Below are 23,216 nucleotides of genomic sequence, written 5' to 3' on the forward strand. Positions count from 1 at the left end.
TTACTAACATGAAACAGTGGAATGCTGCCTTGATGATAGAAGACAGAATGTCAGAGCCACAAAGACAGTAACTCGGGCAGACAGAAAGGCTAACACTTAAATGCAATTTTCTATTTTTTGGAAAGGAATTATTGGACCTTCTTCAGTCCTCTTCACTTATTCTGTTGCCCCTCAGGTCTTTCTTTCTTCGCTTTTAATATTAGATTTGGGGAGATTCAATTGACTGTTGTGCTCTACTGCCTAATCAGTCAGTAAAAGAGCACCAAAGTCAAGAAAAATATTTTAAGAGATGTCAGTTCCATAAAAGTCAACAGAGATAAAGAGATTTATTGCTTCTATCCTCACTGCTGACCTGATTCTATTGGAGTCGGAAATCAAGAAAATCCGATTGTTTGTGTGTGGGTATGAAAGCAAGCAAGCAAGCATGAGAAATAGATTTAGTTTGCAGGGGAAAGAAATAATATTTATAAGTTGTCAGAAGTCCCCAGAAGTTGATATTTTACTGTGCTACCTGAATTTCTGTTTTTTTTTTTCTCTTCTGTTGACAGAGAAGAAAATAAACTGAAAGGTAAAATATTCTGTTATATTTATTTATACATTAACTTCTGTACTCATTAGCTCAGTGGTTATTATGCTCCTACTGGGTGTTAGAAATTGTGCTAGCCACTAGAGTTGTAATAGTGGACCATCCTAATTTGGTTCTATTTTCATATTATACAGCCTAAGCGGAAAGACTCACATTATTCTGTCATTTATACAAAGAAAGATTAAAGGGTTTGGGATAGAGCAATAACGAGAGAAGAAACTCCTCAAGTTATAGACCAATTCCAGCAAGTTCTTATTAGGTACCTTCCAAGTCAATCTAAGTTAGAAGAGATTGTGAATTGCATCCATGGATGGTCCTAGGGTCATCTAAGATATTAATAGAGATTTTCTGGGGTAGAAGAGAATTCAGAGATCATAATACTGTCCTTCATTTTATAGGTGACAAATAAAAAAATGTGTGGCTCGGAGGGTTGATTGGTTCACACAGCTTATTGATAGCGTGAAAAGTAAAAATGAAGTTTCCTGTGCTTTCTTCATTTCATAGTAAATTGTGCCAAAACGTTTTAATGGTCTTTTGTATTAACAGCTTCTTTCAAAAGCCATTCTTATTGTAAGGGTAATAGGAGTGAGTGCCATATACTACATAATGTAGGTTATGTTTAAATTTCTATAGGGGATTGTTAACTCAAATATTGTTATTTACACCTATCTCAAGTTTTACTGTACATACATATTAATACCAAACATTTTAAGCATATTAACTGCCATACACACAATCTCACTTAACTTAAATATTCCAATAATTAATTGATCAATTCAACAATAAGGGATTACCCATCACTTCAGGCTAGGAAATCCATAACGTAAAAACCCTGTCACACCATCTAAACTCTCAAAATGTACTAGCACACATAATCCAGTCCCTTAATTATCATGTCTCTCAATTTAATATGATCTGTGAGAGGAGAAGAAAGGAGGATAAAGATTACAGAGACTTTATTTCATAAAAAGAAAAACTTACATGCTCAAATACTATGAACCTGGTTAAGAAAAAGTAATTCCAATATGCCAGAAAAATTAGTCACTATTTACTCTGAGTCAAATTGTTTTTTTAAAAAATAAATACATTTAAGTCATTTGGTAAATACATTGTACATTTAAAAGCATAATGAAAACCAGCTTTATTAGAAATGTTAATAAGATCTTAAACATAGCACACCATGTAGGGGCACCCAGGTGGCTCATTCAGTTAAGCATCCAACTCTTCATTTCAGCTCAGGTCATGATCTCATGGTTGTTAAGATTAGTTCCACATTGGGCTCCACACTGACAGCATGGAGTCTGCTTGGGATTCTTGCTCTCCCTCTCTCTTTCTGCCCCTTTCCCGCTAGTGCACTCTCTTGCTCTCAAAATAAACATTAAAACACACACACACACACACACACAGCACACCATGATTTTTATTCTTTTTTTTTTTTTTTTTTTTAAAGGTACACACCATAAAAGGACAACATCCTTAAAATGCATTTAACAACAACTCAGCAAATTTTATGCATGGACCTGATGTGTACATCAGATGGGACCACCCATATCGTAATTACTGATTCCAGATTTCAAACACAGATCTAATGGGTTCTCATTTGTCATTGTTGTTGTTCTTCTTCTTGCACCTTTATCACCAAAACATGACGACTTTGAATATTTTGACTGCTCTTAATTTCTTCTTAAAGAGGATTGCCATCATCTTTGCTTCATTATCATAAACATTTTTATTTTTAGATTTATGAACACTAATCAGGAAAAGAAGCCAATGAATCATTGTCCATTTCCATTGGATCAATTTCTTTTCAATCACCTCTGTATTATATTGGCCTTCAGCTTTTTTCCACTTATGAAATATATCAAGTACATTGCAGTGAACATCAAAAATAGAAAATATCATCACATTTTGTAAAGGAAAAAAAAAGCATGCCTCCACTCTGTCATAAAATATGCATGATTAAATGCCTTGTAATGAATGAACTGCATAAGAACACCATATTTCCTTTTCTGTCCTTAGAACTGATGGTCCTTTTCTTCAATATTGCTCACTAATTCTTGAGTTTGAGGAAACTCATGTAACATACAGTATTCTGAAGACACATAATCTGAGACTTCTATTCCAACTTCACTAACATTTTAAGGTTTACTAACATTATAGTCTTGAGTGAAGCTATCTTGCTCTGCATTTAACTTTTTTATCTAATAATTTTCAAATGTCTTCTTTCGTTAGTCTCCTACTCATTCCCATTGTAGATGAAAAGTTGTTTTTTTTTAAATCATACTTCTTAGTTCTGTTCAATGAGAACCTTAAACAAACTAAAATGCTACAAAGAAGGTAGTACCAGATTTCCCTTAAACATTTGTGAAGAATGAGGTAATACTTTAGGCAATCTATAAGACAAACTGACAAATGATTCACAATTGGTTGTTTTACTACTGCATTGTTCCACCAGGTGGTTCCACCATTTTTCCAATTCCGTATCATTTTAGTTTTTATTAGAATAACTTGGCACATTGCAGTTCTAGATTGCAACATAGGAAACTCCTGACCCCACCTTCTCCCACCAACACACTGAATTCATAGCAATACTTGGAGAAATTCCCTCTCAAAGAAATTCAGAAACTGAGTGACTCCTACATATTAGACAAATGAGAAACAACCCACAGCAAAATGGGGAGAGACAGAGACAAAATCTTGCCATAAACCCCATCCCTAGCATGGCAACATATGGTTGGAAGGAACTTAAAACTCCCCACTTCTCTCTGAAAATCGAAGGGTCTGTACCCAATATCTAATGCTTCAATTTTTAAGCGGTCCACCTAAGGGATAGGCCCTCAAAACACCTAGCTCTGAAAGTCAATGGAGCCTGTGTCCACAAGACCTGAAAGACTACAACAAACAAATAGTCGGATAGGACTCACCCTGGCTATCCTCCCAGGGCTCAGTGCAGAGGCAGCAGATTGAAATGCCCATTCCTACATTCTTTCCTGGAAAGGGGCCTATTTGCTTATCTTTAAAGCTACAGCTAAGGGTCAGACTCCTAATTTAACACAAAGCTCTGCCTGACTGCAATTTTCTCCAGAAACTAGGCCCGAAGGTACCATCTTTGCACTCTTCCTCTGCCCTGCTCCATGCTGTGAATCTCCCTAAATGATGCTTGTGCACACAAGATATGGGAAAGGAAGATCAAGTTTTCATAATAAATCTTCTATTTATAAAAGGGCCCAATGGGCCTTTAGGGAAATAGCAAGATAAAAGGAGTTTTATTCCTTTAAAAATGTAATTTTTTTTCTGCATTCATTGGGAGATCTTTTAAAAAGAATAAAAGACATGAAATATAAATCCTTACAAGTAAAACTTTTTAAAGAGAAACCCCAAAGATTTGAATTCAAAGGAAACTGCTAGTATTCCCAGTGTTAAACTTAAATACTTTATATTGATAAAGTTGAATGAGTTCTTTATAGGTACTCTTAAGGGAAATAATAAGCATACTTTTTTAAATTTTTTTGATGTTTATTTATTTTTGAGAGAGACAGGCAGAGTATGAGCAGGGGAGGTGCAGAGAGAGAAGGAGACACAGAATTTGAAGCAGGCTCCAGGCTCTGAGCTGGCAGCACAGAGCCCAATGCGGGGCTCGAACTCATGGACCATGAGATCATGACCTGAGCTGAAGTGGGATGCTCAACTGACTGAGCCACCCAGGCTCCCCAATAAGCATACTTTTCAAAACATGTGTCAGTCAAATCTGCCTCCTCCTTAAACTCATGGTAGATATCTGAGACTTAAACTTAAGGCCTAAATTTTTAATTCCTGTTTAATGGAATTAAAATATACTTCCTTAGGCTTTTCAAACTAAAAAGGTTTACTAAAACATTAATATGTTGTCCTAAAATCTCATGGCTTTTAATATACTTAGAATAAGTTTTCACATTCTTGTAGGCTTTATTACAATTTAATTTCTTAAGTTTTTTTCCCTGTGGTTTCAGATTGAGGTCATGGAAGAACGTTAATCATATCTTAGTTGGCATTATATATTCTGCAGAGGTAAATTTTGGAGTTCCTGACTAAAGATTCAGCATTTAGCTACAGGATTCTGGTAACTCCACACTGTTCAGGGATAAAGTTCTGCTCATCCAAGGAAGTCAAACCTTGGTAAATAAACATCAGCTCTTCAAGAGAAAGCCTCAGGGTGGCTGAAAGTAACTAAAATTTATTGATAGGGGTTTGGAAACCTGCTTTGGTGTGGCCTTGTCAGAATCAGAGACCATTCAGGCAGCAGAAAACTGGTTGGTTAACAACCCAGCGCATGAACCATAGTTTACCAAAAATATCTATTAACAGTCACTGTTCCTGCTTTTGATAGGCAATGATTAATATAATTGCAAGTGAGAAAGTTGGTGCTTGCTTTAGGGTATTTTTCTCTGCAGCAAAGATTTCTCAGGTATTTGGACAAAGATCACAGTTACTAAAATTGCAAAAATAAAAAAGTCCTTCTTGCTTTGCATACATTTACATAGAGGTAACAACATGACATCCAAAAAGATGGAGAAACTTAAGTAGATGAATTAACAAGAGTTTGAATCATTCAAAGGTCGAAGTCTGATTCCTTCATTGATTCTTCTATGTCTAGCTCAGTGTTGGATAGGTGGAAACAGTAAACACTAGCAGACAGATTAAATTCTTAGTTTGACAGATGAGAGTGACCACTCAATATCAGAAAAATATATATTTGTGGTGATTTTAGGGAATGGCTCTCTGAAACAAACACCCATATACAAATAGGTTACTTAGACTTCATTTTGAATAAACTTTCCTTTTAGTAAATACAGTAAAGAATGAACTGGTCTCTGAGGTTCTTTGAGGCAAAGTATACTCTATGGTCATTGACAAATGACTTGAAGGAAAAAATAAAAACAAGAAACAGACTGGTATAAGAATGTATTTATACTGAAAAAAAAAAAAAAGTTGTTTCTATAGCCACATTCACGGTCGAACGTTTTAAGCATGAGCTTTAGGTTCTAATTAAGACTATTTTTCCTCAGTAAACTTTTAATTTCTCTAATTACAGTAGTTTTAATATTGAACAGACTTTTCCAACCTATGCCAAGCATTTATTTGTGAGTAATTTCCATACCTGAATGAAAAAATTATGATGTAGAACTGCCAAGATGTGTCATTAAGTCAGTGGATTCTAAACTAGGACACTGGGGGCGCCTGGGTGGCGCAGTCGGTTAAGCGTCCGACTTCAGCCAGGTCACGATCTCGCGGTCCGTGAGTTCGAGCCCCGCGTCGGGCTCTGGGCTGGTGGCTCAGAGCCTGGAGCCTGTTTCCGATTCTGTGTCTCCCTCTCTCTGACCCTCCCCTGTTCATGCTCTGTCTCTCTCTGTCTCAAAAATAAAAAAAAATTAAAAAAAAAACGTTGAAGAAAAAAAAAAAATAAATAAACTAGGACACTGGATTCTGATGTGACTGAAGTAGCAACTGTGGTGCTATGGAGGCACAGGGGTTTTGGCGAGATCTGTTTCACAACCAACACCTCACCCTAAACAGGAAATAGGACAAACCTCAGTGGAAATCCAAATTAAAGATATAAAGCAGCAGGAAAAAACAAAACAAAAACAGAAACGAAAAATGAAAGAAAAAAGAAAAAAAAAGAAAAGAAAAACCCACACCACAAGGTATTTAAAATGGGCATTTAATTAGTATAAAATCAGAATTGAGGGGTGCCTGGGTGGCTCAGTAGGTTGAGTGGCCAACTCCTGCTTTTGGCTCAGGTCCTGATTTCATGGTTTGGGTTGCTCAACCCCATGTGAGGCTCTGTGCTAGAAGCATGGAGCGTGCTTGGGATTTCCTCTCTCCCTCTCTCTCTGCCCCTCCCCAGCTGGTTCACTCACTCGCTCTCTGTCTCTCTCTCTCAAAATACATAAATTTTTTAAAAATATAAAATCAGTGGGGCGCCTGGGTGGCTCAGTCGGTTGAGTGTCCGACTTCAGCTCAGGTCGCGATCTCGCGGTCCGTGAGTTCGAGCCCCGCGTCGGGCTCTGGGCTGATGGCTCAGAGCCTGGAGCCTGCTTCCGATTCTGTGTCTCCCTCTCTCTCTGACCCTCCCCCATTCATGCTCTGTCTCTCTCTGTCTCAAAAATAAATAAAAAAAAATTAAAAAAATATAAAATCAGAGTCAATATAGAAATCAGAGTATTGGAAGGGTGCCTGGGCAGCTCAGTCAGTTAAGCATCTGACTTCGGCTCAGGTCTGGTCTCATGGTTCAAGGGTTCAAACCCCACGTGGGGCTCTGTGCTGACAGCTCAGAGCCTGGAGGCTGCTTCAGATTCTGTGTCTCCCTCTCTCTCTCTGCCCCTTCCCTGCTTGCATGCTCTCTCTCAAAAATAAAGAAACATTAATTTTTTTTAAGTCAGAGTATTTGACAAGGATTAGTCATTAAAAGAGCTTATCAAAGAGTATGGAATAGTCACTCACCCTGAATGGTAGTCAGGTTCTTCCTGGACCCTGCTTCTCCTCAAGTAGTTTTCATCTTAGTGATTATCACCACCATCCACCTGGTAATCTATGCCACATATATATAGGCTTCTATATATATTCTATATATGCCCTATATATAGGCTTCTCTAAACATGGGCATATTCAATTATTTGAAGTAGGCTACTGAAGACAGCTGCAAGATGGTCTTGCTCTCACTTTACAGCCCAGACTCAGTACAGGTTGAACTTCCAAGAAAGCTTGTTCTGAGCACTGAGATTACTCTCCTGAGACAAACATTGTGGGCCATGGTAAATCCAAGTAAAACTTCAATTTATTATATACAAAGGTAGTTTGTTTTTAATTTTTTAAGCAGCCAAGCATATCAAAAAATAAGTAAGATTCCTGAAGAGGTTGCTTATTGCAGGTATACTGATTTTTTTTTTTTTTTTACAATATTCTAGGCACTATACTAAGTTTACTAGATGTAGCAAAAATCAAGATAAAAATCCCTCTTTAGCAAAACTATATTCTTTTCTGTAGTTTAAACATTCAATTCACAGTATAAAAAAATGTCAAAGTTACCATGGCCCACCTAAGAATAACTAGTTTTGTTTTGTTTCTATGAGAAATATAAGTTTTTATGTGACATAATGCCAGAGATGTCTCCATTTGGAGACTGACAACACTGAAACTTTCCACTCATTGCTAATGACTATTCCCCTGTTCCTATGGGGGTGGGGGGGCCCAAAAACATTTATTACCTTTAGTATCCAATATCCATTTCCTATTTTTCTTGTAATCATTCCAATGCTGTGCTGGAGAACCATCTTTTCCCTACTTGATTGATGATACGGTCATTCAAGATTGAAGAAAGACTGGTAAGCTAATCATAGATTCATCCCCCAGTGGTGATCTAAGGAAACTATTATTTCTTGCTACCTGAAACACAGGTTCTGCCCTGGTTCCTTCCTGGCTTTCTCAACATCCAGTTATCTCTGTGAGTTCCATAAATCAGCCCATGAAATTTTCTTTTGCTTAAGTTAGCTTCAGTTTCTCTTTTTTGCAGTCCAAAATGCCTAACAGATACACCATGGATTCTCCCAGGGGCACTGACTGCATTCCGTGGGCTCAGCATGCCTTATGATACCCAGCAACAAGCACTGAGACAAGTATATTTTACTTAAAATGAAAATGAAGTAGCACAAAAAGATGGTGTTAGACCCATCCTTCCATTTATTCTTCTAAATTTTTCCTTGTGATTAATGTAGCTAGTAGCTAAAACTGTTGCTTGGACACACAAAATGCTACTGACTTTTATACCAGATTATTATTACAGCAATTACACAGCAGACAGGCAGAAGCCTTGAAGATATGTGGCCCTCGGGATAGCAAACAAGAAGTCTGAAATAAATGAAACTCAAATACCAGAATCACGTTGATGGTCAGCACTGCTCCTCTTGGCAAGAAAGCAGTTTCTTCTCTTCCAAGAAACAATTTGCATGACACTTGCTGTAGACATTACTTTCCTCCCGGCCACACATTAATTGACTACCCAGGTGCTCAGAGTAACACCAAGTGCTTATTTAAAACACACACACACACACACACACACACACACACACACACACACACACAGAAACAAAAACACCCCACCCAAACACACACACACACACACAACCTTTAAAGAAAGCACAAAGTAATCACAAACACAATTGCCTTGATGATAATTAATGCCTGGGGGCTAGCTTATAGCCTAAATCAATAATGGCTATTTTCCCCATCTCAAATCTATAAAATTCCAGACATGATTCTTTCTCTGCATCCCTTGCCATAAGAGCTAAAAGCAAGTTGGTATCAAATTCTTGATTCCATATCTGTTGCTGACACAATCCAAGAGATAAAACCTAATGAGTTTCTACAAACACAAACAATTTGTTAGCATTGACTGGTCACTTCAGTGAAAGAACCAGTCAATTTAATCAAATTGGCCAAACTGGCCTTAAGCTGAAGTGACAAATGGATGCAGTCAAAATAATCAAAGTAAGTAAATAGACTGGGTGTGTTCACTTCAATATCCTTATTATGGTTCCAAATCTTTACATGTTTGCTAATAAGCACTAGTCTCTGCTGAGTGAAAAAACATTACTATTAGGGAACACAAAGCAAGATGCCTGCTCACCCCAGCGGTCATAAGCAATCATCTGAATGAGCAAAACATATAGGCTAATGGAATAAACATTTCCCCCTGCCTCTTGACTGAGGGCATGCCCAGGAGTGCTACACCAGGTTTTCTAATCATTGGCATGTGAAGAATCCAGAAGAGACATTGCCCCTAGCCACAGTATAATTGGTTATATACATACAGTATAAACATACGTTTACTGGACAGTGGACACAGGAATACTGAATTAGAAAACATACCCAAGTGACTCTACCAGGAATCTAAGAAGAATAGACAGCAGAGAGGGCTTTCTAAAGCCCCAAACAATCATGGTAATTCACTTCCAACTGTTGCCCTGCTGGCACTATTCCTAAGCAGACAGGGGAGAGCTGCTGCATCTCTCAGATAACAAGGTAATTAATGTTAAAAAGGAAGGCCATATTGAGGAGGGTCAGTTGTAGCTTCAGAATTATAAAAAGGTAGAATTAAAGAGCCTATTTCCATTTGGCTCGAACTTTTTTTCTAAGGCTTATTTTAAAGAGATTTGAAAAGGCAGGGGTAGAGACGTGAATAAACAAAAGCTATTACAGGAAAATGAAATTCCTCTCCTCTTAGCCTCTTTCCATTACAGAACTTTTCTGAAACCCCAATGGCATTTCATAACCCAACCTTCCAAAATTAGTTTCATCTACTTAAAAAAAAACACATCATAGAATTTGTTCATAAACACCTTTGGAGGTGATACTATCCTTTCAATGAACTAAGGATCTGCCTCACCTTCCCACCCTGATTCTCCTCTTTGCAGGTAAATACATAATCACTGTTTGTTAATTGCTCAAATTTTACTGACACAGAGTAAGGTCATTGTAGCATGACATCTGGAGGAAGGAGGGCTATATGGGAGGAGTATAGAAGACCTACACATCCCAAATGAAAAGGAAAGACTAAGGGTTGTAATATTTTTAAATATGTGATATTGATTTCATAACAAATGACAATAGTAAATCTTGCCTTTAAATATGAAACAAAAGGAAATGTCTAGCCTTATGCAAAGGCTAAAAGAAATAAATGAAACCATAAGAAATATTAACTAGGTTTACTCAGAGAAGCTGTAATCCTAAAAATGTAATAGTTAATATGTACTCAACACTCTCTCTGCTAGACACTAAGCTTAGTGTTTTAATATGCATTAGCACATTTTAACTTCATAACAACCTTAAGAGATAGTTATGATTGTTATCCTCATTGTTTTCAAATAAGGAAACTGAGGCACAAAGAAGGTGAGACACTTGACAATGGTAACACAGCTAATAAGTGGAAGAGCTAGGATTTGAACCCAGAAAATCTAGTTCCATGATCCAAACTCTTAATCTATATATTCGGTAGCCCTTAAAGTAAAACATCTGGGTATCTGTACAAGTGAAATATATACAGCTTAGTTTTGAATATAACATTTTATCAGTAAGGTAACTACCAAAAGAAATCTAATTTATTTTTTTTAATGTTTATTTATTTTTGAGACAGATATAGCACAAGCAGGGGAGGGGCAGGGAGAGAGGGAGACACAGAATCTGAAACAGGATCTGAGCTGTCAGGACAGAGCCCGAAGCAGGGTCCAAATCCACAAACTGTGAGATCATGACCTGAGCCAAAGTCGAAAGATTAACCAACTGAGCCACCCAGGTGCCCCAAGAATGATAATTTTAATAGGAGAAAAACACAGTAAAGATTGTATACCTTCTTCATAGCATTCTAAAAAAATGTTAGCACATATTTAAAAAAATATCTTTGACACCTTATTTACATATGTGTATGCACCATATTCATATGCTTAATTAGTGGTGAAATATATATGCAGAAACAACACCCATTATAGAATTTTTTTAAATAGTTTTAATTTCTTCTTTATATTTACCTATAATGCCTGCGTGTGTGCCTGTGTGTGTGTGTGTTTTAATGAGTATGCATGTATCACTTTTTTAATCATGAATTTAATTGATGAGTTTGGATTTGGGAAGATGATCTTGAATGAAATTATTTTATATGTCTTAACAAGCTTGTAGAGACTGTGTGTATAACACCAACTATACTCTTGTGTCCACAGTCATGAGAGGACAACTGAATGGTCTCATTAAAATTCTGGTAGAAGGAGAACAAGTCAGAACTTCAGAAATTTGGATTCAAACTCAAATGCACGATTGTGTAAAATCTTGAACATAGGCCATTTCCTAAAATATTTCTTTTTTTAAATTTTTTAAAACATTTTTATTATTCATTTATTTTGAGACCGGAGGGGGGGGGGGCAACATGAGAAGGGGGGAGAAGCAGAGAAGAGGGAGAGAGAGAATCCCAAGCAGGCTCTGTGCCTTTAGCACAGAGCCCGATGTGGGGCTGGAACCCATGAGATCATGACCTAAGCTGAAATCAAGAGTCAGACAGTCAACCAACTGAGCCACCCAGGATCCCCCCTCTAAAAATTTCTTAATACATGTTAAATGACTATGGTAGGAGCAAATATAGTCCCTGGCCATCCTTCCAAACTCAGCCTGCACAAGCACACCCTGCATGTACAAGCACACATCGCCTACCACCGATTCCATGACAGTAAAACAACAAAAGAAAATAGAAGTAGTCACAAAAGTCTCTGAATATTTTAGATTTTTCAAAGGCTAACTTTATGATTTTGATCAATATTATTTTGAAAGAAAAACTTTAAACAGCCCACAACTCCTAAAACTGAGGTGTGCCATAAACACAGGAAAACGACAGTCATGATTCTCAAGCTGAAGAAAGTCCACACGGAGAATTTTCACCCAGGAGACAGTCTGCCTCATTAACCTTTAGGTGATGGCAACTGAGGGAGACAGCAGAAAAAAGGGGCCGGAATAGCTCAAGGAAAGATGACAACAAGTCAGAAGTAAGATGGGTTGTGACAGGGACGATCTCCAAAGGAAAGAAAAAACATGGAAATCCGCAACACAAATGGAAAGTGACAGGAAGAAACTGTTTGGGACTGTAAATTAGCTCAGTGGGAAAAGAAGTGGAACATGCATTGGAGTGAAACCACTGAATTATGGGATTATGCCCCTAGAACTCTTAGCATAGCAATATTGTCTCCTAGCCAACAGAGCAGGACTAGATTTATTATATATACATCCTCCTGCCTTCCTCATTCTCTTCTCAGAGAAGCAGTGAAGTCAATTGCAGCTAGAAAATTAACCAGCCCTTTCCTTTTTTGCCTCTCCTTTGCTTCTCAAATTAGTGAGAAAATGTAAATGTGAATTTTCCCTCTGTGGCTGTCTCATCACAGATGGTGACACATTAGAAAATCCTGGTGAGAAAATTTAATTCCAGTTTTCTTCTCTCCATCCAGGCTGATGTCCCTTTGAATGTTACAAATGGACCCTCTCCTACTCAGTCTAATACACTTACTTTTAACTCTTTTCTATAAAAGGTATTTTAAAATGAAGAAACCAGAGATGTAAATGTTTCAACTCATTCCCTGTATTTGAACCTCAGGTGTTTCACCTTTGAATTTCCCCTGTAGGCATTGTTAATAGATTGTATTTAGAAGGCCCCCTGACTCTGAAATCTAGGTCATAAACTGATTGCTCCTTGCTCAGCATCCACTTTTTTGTTTGTTTCTAGGGACAGCCCCACTCCACTTTGAACTAAAGATATTTAACACATCTCTAAATACTATGAAATATTGCAGACTAATACAATTGAGTTCAATGGGAGCACATCAGCTCACACTTCTTGAATGTTAGACAGCAAGAGTTGTGACCACTCTACCCTCTACCCCATGCAGTCTAGCCTTTAAATAAGTACCCAAATAAACATTTAACATGCTGTGTGTTCAATGCCTCTCTGAATGCATTACTTGCTTGATAACAGATGCTTAAAGATGAAGAACAATAGTAGTCAGGAAGTAGGTTTGCTTGGATGAAGCCTGTAAAACAAGATTTTTTTTTAATAGAATACACACACACACGCGCGCGCGCACGCGCGCGCACACACACACACACACACACACACACAAAGTATTTATAAATCAGGGATTAAAAAACAAACAAAACTCAGGGATCCTTTAAAACCTTCAAGTACTGCTGTGCCTAAAATAAAATGGCTGCTCTGTAACAAAGCACAGGGGGACGAGGCAATGAGAGGGCGTAATAAGACACTCTTGAATATGAATTTCAAGCCCTTGAACTAGATGAAATTCTCTCTCCCTGGAGAAAATGAGTGATTTTCAGAGTTTGGACATTAATTAGGAAAGTTTGAGAGAAAAAATAGTATGAGTACGGACTAGATATCCATCACCTCATCATCCACTAAGTATCAGATGAGCAACAGCAGGAGTTGCCAAAGTTCAAGATTATACATAAGATTGAACTACTTTCTCCAAGTCACTCCAATCTCCTTCAAGAGAGAAGGAAGTATTACATTCTCAGATTCAATGTCCACACTCTTCAGGTGAGGGGAAGCTTTGAGACACAGATGAGAAACTATTGACCTCCCTTGGGTTTCACATCAAGGTGTCACACTAGAGGATCAATTCTGCAATTTTCTTCTCTGAGAGATGTAAGAGAAAACATCAGACAGCCTGTGTGAGTTTTCACAAATTTGGGGGAGATTTTCCCAGATGACTGAGAAGCGCTACCTGAAAGAGGAGGGACTTCACATCATCACAGCAGGCAGAAGCAGGAAGCCAAATGAAGAGATGGAACAAGGCAGGAGTGTATTTCAGTGCTGAGGAGAGCCTAGGTGGAGGTGATGTAGAGCACCAGGTGACATTCACACTCATTACTAGAATTATCCTTAGGAGGATTGGACAATCCCAGAGCTTGGAAGTGACCACAGCAGGGACACTGCTGGATGCAACTGTTCACTGGGAAATATAAAGCTTCCAGGAAGACAGAAAAATCAAAGAGGATACTGTTTTCAAAAAGGAGGAGATACATTTCTATTCTTTTTTCATTTCAGATCTATGAACTTCCATGAACTGTGGCCTTGTAGAATCAAATACCTCAGAGACAAAATATTAGGGCTAACTGTTGAATATTTTTATATAAATGTTGGCACACCTGGCTTGGCTCCAATGTGGAAAATTGATACAGTTTGTAATGAAGAACTTTACCCTGCAGAAAATAATTACTGAGATATATAAAAATATTTAAAATTGTCTTGTTAGATTATTTTTAATACTGTATTGTCCATTTCAGTAGGGAAATAAATATTTATAAAGCCTATAATTATTTAAAATAGAGGGGCGCCTGGGTGGCTCAGTCTGTTAAGTAACCAGCCTAGATCATTATCTCCCAGTTCATGAGTTTTTGAGCCCCGCATCAGGCTCTCTGCTGTCAGCGTAGAGCCCGCTTTAGATCCTCTTTTGTCCTCTCTCTGCCTCTCCCCCCAACTTCTCAAAAATAATTCAAAAAAAATAAAAATTGATCTCTATAGTGTCAGAATATTGACTTTAAAAAAACACAAAACAAAAAAAGAAATGATCTGTATTCTTATGTTTTAAAGCAAATCATATAGACATTTCAAAAGTTAAGCATGAGATAAAAAATACAGAATGTTGAAAATCTTAAATTTAATAATCAAAATTCTGAAAGGACACAATATGGTTCAATTTCAGCAAATAATACTGTTCAAAATATTATTTAGGTAATTTTCTTTTATTTATCTTTGACAGTGAGAGAGAGCAAGAGAGAACACACATGCGCCCAAGCAAGTGGGGAAGAGGCAGGAAGAGAGAGAAACACAGAACACCAAGCAGACTCTGTGTAGCACAGAGTCCCATGTGGGGCTTGAACTCATGACCCATGAGATCATGACCTGAGCTGGAGTCAGATGCTTAACCAACTGAGCCACCCCAGTGCCCCTGTTTAGGTCATTTCTAAAAGGAATTTATTATTAAGCCTCATAAGAATAAATCATCAACAAAAGTAACAAATAAGGTTTTATTTCATAAAAATTCATAATAGATAACTATAAATATATAGGTCTTTTAGAGTTGGTGAAAACTGACAACTAATGATCAAATTAAGTCCAGAAAGAAAATATAATCCTGCAATCCCTTATCTGAAACCTCGGAACTAATGGATTTTGCACATATCATATATTATGTAAACTTTCCATCCACACTCTATAATTTAACACATTGTTTCTCAATATTCATTCCAAGTGGGTTAAAGAAGGCCATCAATGGTAATATTAGTGTAGTCAAGTTTAGCCACCAAATGTGATTCAGTGCCAAACCAAGGGGTAAAGAGTGTTTCTTGTTTTCATAGTTTACTACATTGTAGAATTGAAGAAATAGGGTTATGTACCTGTATTTAATATGCACACACAAATCTACGAATTCACGGATAATAAACATTTGCTATGCTTTAGTGACAATTCCACTAGCTGTGATAATTCTATGGGAATGTAAAAGACTAGCATCTATGTTGTAGTGATCTGTAGAGGACTCTATAGCCATCAATGCTATGAGGAAATTAATATGGATACTGACTGAATTCAAAATGCTAACAGAGAGTGATTTATGAATAGTGTTGAAATAAAGAATTTCAAGTGATGTAAACAGTTGTTAAAAGGTGTTAAAATTTTAATCACTTCTTCACTACTTTACTGAGTGATACTTTGAGTACCTCCACTGTAGACCTTTTCACCCTTGAAATGCTGTATTGTGTAGGCAGGAATCACAATGGACAATGCATATTTTCAAAGGACTCCTTGACTTCAGGGGGAGTCTTGAGATGGTACACCCAGCTAACGTAAGGAACCAAGGCCTGAACAGTGATCAAAATCATATGACCATTAGACATCTTTTATGGTCGCTTATTGATTTTGTACCTCTAGGACTGAAGCAGACAGGCAATTGACTCAAAACCCTACTTGAAACGTGTAACAAAAACAAAACAATCATAGGTCTGATAAAAAAAAAAAAAAGTTAACATGAATCAACACAACAAACTGTCATGGTCTTTCATTCAATGCCCAGACCTAACCCAGTCTGTATATGAGGAGGCTCTTTTTAAAAAGGACTGTGTCACCTTAAGAAAAGACTGACAGTTCTACAAGTATATAATTCCAGATACTTGCCCTAAGGGACCTGAAATCATTTACCATGTAACTGAACTAGAGCATAGAAATAAGGTTACTGGATACTTGGTTGAAATGATGATAATCTCTGGGCACCCAGAAAACACTATGGTTTGGATGTCAGGTGATAAATGGAGTTTTGGTCTAGGTCTGTCTTTGCTTCCCACTTCCAGAAAGCAAAGCTGAAACAGACATGCTTAGCAACTGATAGAATTAAACAATTAGCTATGTTTACTCAAATAATCATCATTTTCTCATTTTTGTGACATCAAATAGAATAGTTTTAAGTTACTATTTAAGAAGTTAATCTGTATTTTTAAGAAGTTCATCTTCATATATGAAGAGCTATCCATCCTGGTTTTATCATATAGTTGATATATACACAAGCAACATTTGCCACCCCTTTGGCATTTGGATTATTTCAGGTTGATTATATTTTTTATTTATTTTACTTTATTTTATTTAAATTTTTTTTTTTTACATTTATTTATTTTTGAGACACACAGAGAGACAGAGCACTAGTCGGGGAGGGATAGAGAGGGATACACAGAATCCGAAGCAGGCTCCAGACTCTGAGCCATCAGCACAGAGCCCAACGCAGGACTGGAACACTCGAACCATGAGATCATGACCTGAGCTTAAGTCAGACGCTTAACTGACTGAGCCACCCAGGTGCCCCTATTTTTTTTTTAATTTTAATATTTATTTTTGAGAGAGAGAGAGAGAGAGAGACTGAGCATAAGCAGGGGACGGGCAGAGAGAGAGGGAGACACAGAGTCTGAAGCAGGCTCCAGGTTCTGAGCTGTCAGCACAGAGCCCGACAAGGGGCTTGAACCCACCAACCGCCGGATCATGACCTGAGCTGAAGTCAGCCGCTCAACTGACTTAGCCACCCAGGCAGCCCTAGGCTGATTATTTTTAAGAAATCAACAGGTTCAAGAAATTTTGTTTTTGTTTTTTGTTTCTTTTTTCTTTGCCTCCCCACTAATTACCTAAAATAATTTAGGTAAAGAACCTGTTTCAAGATGGGAGCTATCACCAAAGAGAACTATAGTATAATATGAATTATGTGTTGCAGACAGGAAGGAACCAAGCAAAGTGTTTGTTAAAATGTTCTTTGCATGACCCATTGTTTTTGGATGACCAAGCAAAGATTTGTTTATCCAACATTTACTTTTTCCCTGGGAAAATTTTCTCCCTGGGAACTTCCTTTCCTCCCTTTGAAGCCCTAGACTCCTACCCTCCTTACCTTAGTCCAAAATGACAAATAACTCATTTTGTCTGTTTTCAAAATTTCTGTTTATTTGGATTTCCTTTACATGTATAATTAAATTTGATCTTTCTTCTGTTAATCTACCTCAAGTCAATTTAATTCTTAGATCAGCCAGAAGAATCTTGAAAGACAAAGAACAATCTTTCCTCTCCAACAATCAAAAGACCGTAAAATTTGATTTATGAAGTAGTCCAAATTTTTTTAACAGAAAAAAAAGGTAGAGACAACTCATTAATGTTAACAAATATATTTTTGTTCCAAGAAGAGCATCCTAACCAAGGTGCTGCAGAAAGAGTTATAGTATTAATTTGGTAACTGTAAGTTTTTTATTGTGATTAAAAATTCTCTTCACCAGGGGCACTTGGGTGGCTCAGTTGGTTGAGCATCCAACTTCAGCTCAGGTCATGATCTCACAGTCTGTGAGTTTGAGCCCTACATCAGGCTCTGTGCTGATGGCTCAGAGCCTGGAGCCTGCTTCTGATTCTGTGTTCCTCTCTCTCTGTCCCTCTCCACCTCACGCTCTGTCTCTCTCCCAAAAATAAATAAACATTAAATTTTTTTTTAATTCTCTTCACCAATTTGGAAGTTCTCTCACCTTACAGCAGAGAATGGAATATGCATATATATACTTAAGTTTATTTTTAAATAAATAAGCTTGCAAATATTGTATATTTTATATATCATATGTTGAGGTCATCTAATACAGCTCAAATAATAAAAGCATAATTAATCTTGACAAAATCAGTATGAACTAGTTCCTCTTATTCTCCCCTTTTTAGAGATGAGGAGGTTGAGGCACAATCTGAGTTAATGATTTCCCCGATATCACACAGCCAGTAATTGGGGCCAGTATTCCAACTTCAGTTTGGTCCCAGTGTCCATGTCCTCATCGTTACGCTATTTATGAGCAAGAATTAAGGCTAAGAGAAATATGTTGACAGGAGTTCTTTGCTGCTATACTGAATTTTCAGAATCAGCACAGTAAGGAGGAGGTGCTTTCATACCCAGCTAGTAAAAACAGAATAAGGAAAAAGAATTTCTCACACAAGTAAGAACAGCCAAAATACTATGCAAGCCCTGCTCTTGGCTCTCCAGGCTACAAAGACTTACTTAACACCAGTAAGATTATAATATGAAAAGCCACATGCAAAGGAAGGAAATAGTAACAAGAGGTGGTAAGCTGTGTTTTAGCTAACTCCACCTTTGGGAAAGGTCTAGAGAGAGACTTTAGCAGTGGAAAACAGATAAATGTTCAGACTTGGATTATAAATAGAAGGCACTGTAATAAGACTGCCTGCTCATGAACTTTGGTACCCTACACATTTTACTCATTGACATTTATATCTTGCATAAATAAGGGGTTCCTGTGAATCCAATTTCCCCACCTATTTTATTGTTGGTGTTGGTGTCATTACTTGCAAGAAGCTCTAGGGTAGACTAAAAATTGTGGATTTGTTCTTTGTGACACTTGGCTGAGAAACACAGCAACTGTAGAACCTATTATTTTTTTCTACTTGACCTTTACTGAAGTCAAGGAGAGTTGAGCCCACTCTGAGGGTTTAATGGTAAAAGGAAAGCAGATTTTGTTGTTGAAAAAATAATCCTGAATATCACCCTACGGATGGCTTGTTTAAACTAGTTTTGTCACTTGAAACTACTTTAATGCCAATATAGTGGTACATGAAACTAAGGATTTTGAAATGTCTAGATACAGGTTTCTACCTATGTCATCAGGATTCTCTCTTAATATGTCCTTTCCTGAGTGTTGGTTGATTAAGATTCCTTACACAGTGCTAAAAAAAAAAAAAAAAAAAAAAAAAAAAATCAACATCAGGAGTTCCATATAATTTTTAATGTTTATTTTTGAGAGAGACAGACAGACAGAGCATGAGCAGGGGAGGGGCAGAGAGAAGGGGAGACACTGAATCCAAAAGGGGCTCCAGGATCTCAACTGTTAGCCTAGAGCCATGACTCAAACTCTTGAGCCATGAGATTATGACCTGAGCTGAAGTCAGACACTTAATTGACTGTGCCACCCAGGTGTCCCTAGCTTAAAATAAAAATTTACTTATAAAAATAAAACTAAAAAGGGTCTCATTGAATGTGGCATTAGCTCTCCAGGTAGCTGTTCCCTTCTCAAGCCGGGCCAGTCCCATTACTGAAGTAACTATGTCTAAGAGACCTGCAGTTGGCATTGATCTTGGCACCACCTACTCCTGTGTGGGTGTCTTCCAGCATGGGAAAGTGGAAATAATTGCCAACGATCAGGGAAACCGAACCACCCCAAGTTATGTCGCCTTTACTGACACTGAACTATTGATGCTGCAAAGAATCAAGTTGCAATGAATCCCAACACAGTTTTTGATGCCAAACATCTGATTGGAGGTAGATTCGACAATGCTGTCATCCAATCTGATATGAAGCATTGGCCCTTCATGGTGGTGAACGATGCTGGCAGGCCCAAGGTCCAAGTAGAATACAAGAAAGAGACCAAAAGTTTCTGTCCAGAGGAGGTGTCCTCTATGGTTTTGACAAAGATGAAGGAAACCACAGAGGCTTACCTTGGGAAGACTGTTACCAATGTTGTAGTCACAGTACCTGCCTATTTTAACAACTCTCAGCATTAGGCTACCAAACATGCTGGAAATATTGCTGGTCTTAATGTACTACGAATCATCAGTGAGCCAACTGCTGCTGCTATTGCTTATGGCTTAGACAAAAAGGTTGGAGCTGAAAGGAATGTGCTGATCTTTGACTTGGGAGGTGGCATTTTTGATGGGTCAATCCCCACTACTGAAGATGGGATCTTTGAGGTCAAGTCTGCTGGAGACACCCACTTAGGTGGAGAAGACTTTGACAACCGAATGGTAAACCATTTTATTGCAGAGTTCAAATGAAAACATAAGCAGGACATCAGTGAGAACAAGCGGGCAGCATGTTGCCTCCATACTGCTTGTGAGCACACTAAGTGCACACTTTCTTCCAGCACCCAGGCCAGTATTGAGGTTGATTCTCTATATGAAGGAATGGACTTTTATACCTCTATTACTCGTGCCTGGTTTGAAGAATTAAATGCTGACCTGTTCCGTGGCATCCTGGACCCTGTAGAGAAAGCCCTTCAGGATGCCAAGTTTGTCAAGTCTCAGATCCACGCTATTGTCTTGATGGGTGGTTCTGCAAGTATCCCCAAGATTCAGAAACTTCTACAAGACTTTTTCAATGGGAAGGAACTGAATAAGAGAATCAACCCTGATGAGGCTGTCGCTTATGGTGCAGCTGTCCAGGCAGCCATCCTTTCTGGAGACAAATCTGAAAATACTCAAGATTTGCTGCTGTTGGATGTCACTCGTCTTTCTCTTCGCATTGAAACTGCTGGTGGAGTCATGACTGTTCTCATCAAGCACAATACTACCATTCCTACCAAACATACCCAAACCTTCACTACCAACTCTGACAACCAGCCTGGTGTGCTCATTCAGGTTTATGAAGGTGAGCGTGCCATGACCAAGGATAACAACCTACTTGGCAAGTTTGAACTCACAGGCATACCTCCTGCCCCCCGGGGTGTTCCTCAGATTGGGGTCACCTTTGATATTGATGCTAATGGCATTCTCAATGTCTCTGCTGTGGATAAGAGTACAGGAAAAGAGAACAAGATCACCATCGCAAATGACAAAGGTCGCATGAGCCAGGAAGACATTGAGCACATGGTCCAGGAAGCTGAGAAGCACAAAGCTGAAGATGAGAAGCAGCGAGACTAGGTGTCCATCAAGCATTCAGTTGAATCTTAAGCATTCAACATGAAAGCGGCTGTTGAAGATAAAAAGCTTCAGGGTAAAATCAACGATGAGGAGAAACAGAAGATTCTGGACAAGTGTAATGAAATCATCAACTAGCTGGATAAGAACCAGACTGCAGTAAAAGAAGAATTTGAGCATCAGCAGAAAGAGCTGGAGAAGGTCTGCAATCCCGTCATTACGAAGCCGTACCAGAGTGCAGGAGGCATGCCTGGAGGAATGCCTGGAGGCTTCCCTGGTGGTGGAGCTCCCCCATCTGGAGGTGCCTCCTCTGGGCCCACCATTGAAGAGGTTGATTAAGCCAAGCTAAGAATAGGTCTAGCAATGTTCCACACAAAACATTTGAAGGACCCAAATTTGTAGCAAATTCCATGGCAGTTTTAAAGTTGAGCTGCTATAGTTAGTAAACTGGGCATCCTTGATACTTGAATATGGACTACGTGCACAAGGAAAGGAAATATAACATTGCACTTTATAAGCACTGTATTGTTAAGTGGAAAATGCAATGTCTTAAATAAAACTATTTAAAATTGACATCATAAAATTGTTTTAAAAAAATAAATAAATTATAAAAATAAAACACCTTCTCTCCTCTTGGGCCTACAAATTCATAAAAAAGGAAGGGAGGGGGAGGGGAAAGATGAAAGGGGAAAGGAAAGAAAGAAAATACATACACACAACACAGAATAGTTCGGATTATCTGTTGCATCTCTAGACCTGGACTTATTACTTGATCAGGGGAAGGTGATAGAAAAATCTGATTTTTCAGACTTAGGTTACATGCCTATAGGTGGTACTAGAGCTTGGGGCCAGCCTCAGTCAGAAATGTTGATAAAGTATGAGAGAGGAATGTTTCCTTAAAGAAACTCTGAGCTTACACAAGTATTTATAAATGTATAATTAGGTTTCCTTTCCTTTCTCTTTAATATTCTTTTGTTTCCTTCCCAATGTTTCAATGCTTGCTCCTTATTTCTAAGATTAGAGCATTAAGATATATGAATCTTAAAAAATTGATTTAAATAATACCTTGAACCCCTTCAATTATACACGTTAGAGAAAACCAAAGATTGCATTTAATAAAAAAAATCACTAATATTTGCCTTTTAGAGGATTTAATAAAGTATAGCATTATAAAAATTTTAAATATGTATATTTAAAAAGTTAGGTCAAAAGAAATATTTTCTGAAATTTTTTTAATGTTTATTTATTTTTGAGAGAGAGAGACAGAGTGCAAGGGAAGAGGGGCAGAGAGATAAGGAGGTACAGAATCTGAAGAAGGCTCCAGGCTCTGAACTGTCAGCACAGAGCTGATGTGGGGCTTGAACTCTCGAACCACAAGATCATGACCTGAGCCAAAGTTGGACACTCAACCGACTAAGCCACCTTAGTGCCCCCCAATTTTTTTCTAAATGAACTTCCTGTAAAATTTTAAAGGCTATACTCTCCTAACACACAATCTTGCAAGATATGAAGGAGACTGAAGAAGCTGAATTTTGCCACTCGTGGCTCTGTGTATTTCTTTTCACTGGGGAGAATGATATTCAAACTAGAAATAGAATCATACAGTCTCTGTCACCTACATTTCAGTATTTGCTTTCTGTCATACTTCCCAAGTGCCCTTCATTGAAGTCATAAGCATGGACCTCTAGATTCAAACTCACCTCTAAAACACCTGAATATTCGCTTACTTCCAATTTTGACATCCTCTAAGATTTTAAAGAAAATAATTGAGAATGATTATATCTAAACTAACTTGAAATGCATAGCTTGTTTAATGTAATTATAGGCCGTCTAAAAAGTTTC

General features: G+C 37.9%; 1 long non-coding RNA gene and 1 pseudogene across 1 annotated transcript in view; one reads left to right on the forward strand and one right to left on the reverse strand.

Moving 5' to 3' along the window:
* Positions 1-23,216, reverse strand: part of LOC131512686 (uncharacterized) — a 274,159-nt gene that overhangs the window by 182,862 nt on the left and 68,081 nt on the right. The window lies entirely within an intron of this gene.
* Positions 19,785-21,786, forward strand: LOC131512685 (heat shock cognate 71 kDa protein-like; annotated as a pseudogene).

This window comes from Neofelis nebulosa, chromosome 5 (assembly GCF_028018385.1).
Source record: "Neofelis nebulosa isolate mNeoNeb1 chromosome 5, mNeoNeb1.pri, whole genome shotgun sequence".
Taxonomy (NCBI): domain Eukaryota; kingdom Metazoa; phylum Chordata; class Mammalia; order Carnivora; family Felidae; genus Neofelis; species Neofelis nebulosa.